Raw genomic sequence first — 2,474 nt, 5'->3', positions numbered from 1 at the left:
GGCAGATTTCAAGACATCTGCCTCAATGCAAAACGTGTAACAGTAAATTCTGGCTTCCCTCTTGAGACATTCTCTCCTAAGACCTCTCTAGGTGACTCTCTAGTACCTGGTAATTTATGTGAGGTGAAAAAGTGCAAATTGGTTAATCCCATAGCAGTACTAAAGGTACAAAAATACTTAGTGAAATACATAGTGAAACAGCTATAGTTTGAATGGCCTTATTTTTGTTTCTCTAATCTCTGTAGTTCTCTCTGACATTATTTTTCCAAACATTGGCATTCCTTAGTGTGGGAGGAGACAGCACTTTGGCTAAAATGGAAAAATACTGTTGTCAAGTTGGCTGTTCAGCTATTCAATGACTATAATCTTTAGCACTCAATGACATATCAGAAGTTTCGTTGTCAAGACACCCTCTGAAAATTCCATGGCTTTCAAGTGTTATCTGAGTGGCAGGTATAATATCTTATTTTATTTTCATATGAATATAGAATTTGAATAGCTGTGGTCTGAAAGTTATGTAGAAAATAATTCCTACTTACTTGTGGAAAATGAGAAAAAAATGCAAGTTTTTTTCCAGGTATAATAAATTATAATAAAATATAATAAATTATTCTCCAATATTCATAATTTCACAACACTCTGCTGACTATGCTTGCAGGACTTACATCAAGTGCTGCTGCTTGAACTCGTATGTACATACATATGTATATACATGTGTATATACATGTATAGCAATTCATTGATATGTTTGTGTGTTTTGGCCTGACTAAAGTAATGGATGAAGGATTTTTGTCTTTTGCAAATTCACTGAATTTCTTCAATACATCATACATGACAATCTTTCCAATTTCTAATATCATCATGGAAGGAGGATGTGGACCTGCCTAAATGAGCCAAACCTCCCTTCATCAAGTTTTTTGTTTAAATGTGTCTGGATAATTTTGACATAGTTGCTGGCTATGGTATGTAGTGGGTAGTTAAGCCACAAGTAAACATCACAGCTTTACCAAAAGGATAGGCATGAATAGCCATTAGTTTCACAGGAAGGGAGGAAATTACCCTTTTCCTGATTGTCAGGTAGTTAAACTCGGACTTTCCAGTGTGGAATTTAGTCGATGAGGTATTCAAACAGTGAGGACAAAGGAACAGTGAAGAATTACTTTTCTAAAAAAAGGACCGAACTGTAAACAGCTGAATCCTCAACGGGTAAGTAGTTGCTTTTTTTGTGTTGTTCAGCTTAAATTAACCCTGAGAAAAACTAAATACCTTTTGTTTGACCTAATTTGCAGATTCATGGTTGGTACAAGTTAATTGAATTAGTGAACACTGAATTTAATCTGGGGTATCCCTTAGTGCTGAGATTACCTGCACACACTAATAAACAGCTTGATAAAATCCAATGGTCCCAGTAGTGGCAATAATTATCAAAACTATCAGGCAATTATTTGCAATCCAGGTAAATTAAAACTACTTTTGTTTTGTTCATTGCCTTGTAATTTGTGCTTTGGTTAATACTGGTAAACCATACGTCCTCTGCCTTTGTTTTGTTTTATGGAGGTGAAAAGCCCCCAAAGAATCAGAAGTGCTTCTAAAACTAACTTGCTCTTCAATAGATCCAGTTTATTCATTGCTGGACACCCCAATATCTATGTAAATGCTCACCTTTGTTCTTTTTCCATCAGGTATAAAGTAGTGTTTCTCTGTGTTGCAAGCTCCACGTGCACTGTATGTTCATGAATGCATGTCCCTCTTCAGTGCAGCTCTGGCATGTTATGATACTTAATGTAGAGTGAAAACTCCAAGACTTCAATAACTTACCCTGTTGAAAAAGCACAAATGACAAGGCAAAATAAAACACAACTTCCAAATAGAAAAGGGAGAATAGAGTGAAAGCTAACAAGGTACATTTTTTTCACTAATTTTCTTCTAAGCATATAACTTTCACAAAATTATCTGGAAAAACCACACTCATAAAATGATGTCAGTGGTTAATGGGTTGCATGAAAGTGTATATTAAAAAGTCATGTAATTCGGGACTCACCATTCCAGTTTCACCGTGTCTGAGCACAGAATGAGCTAAACCCAGGAAACATTTAGGGTGTAAGCTTACATTCTTCAGGGACTTAAGATTCCCACTGTAGTTAATCGAAACTGTAGATTAATAAAATGGTGTATTTAGCTCTAAACAGGAAACAAGCAGAATACAATCCTTTCAGATTAAATGCAATTTTGTCTGTAAAATTTTGTTCTCTTTTTTTTCTTACAGATACATTACATATGCTGGTTATACTGTGCAAATTGGGTAATTGCTCATCAGAGCAAAAGTCTCAATTGAAAAGGAGCAAATGTAGGTAGGACAGATAGGTAGAAAAATTCTTCTAAGTGCAGTAGTCTGCTGTTCTTGTGAAAAAAAATCTCATTTTTTATGAAAACTTGTCTCCACAAAATTTCTTCTGTGCCCTTAGAACTTGTGA

Source organism: Acanthisitta chloris, unplaced genomic scaffold (assembly GCF_000695815.1).
Source record: "Acanthisitta chloris isolate BGI_N310 unplaced genomic scaffold, ASM69581v1 scaffold45686, whole genome shotgun sequence".
NCBI classification, from domain to species: Eukaryota; Metazoa; Chordata; class Aves; order Passeriformes; family Acanthisittidae; genus Acanthisitta; species Acanthisitta chloris.
The sequence above is the reverse complement of the archived record's forward strand: the minus strand, read 5'-3'. Positions refer to the sequence as shown.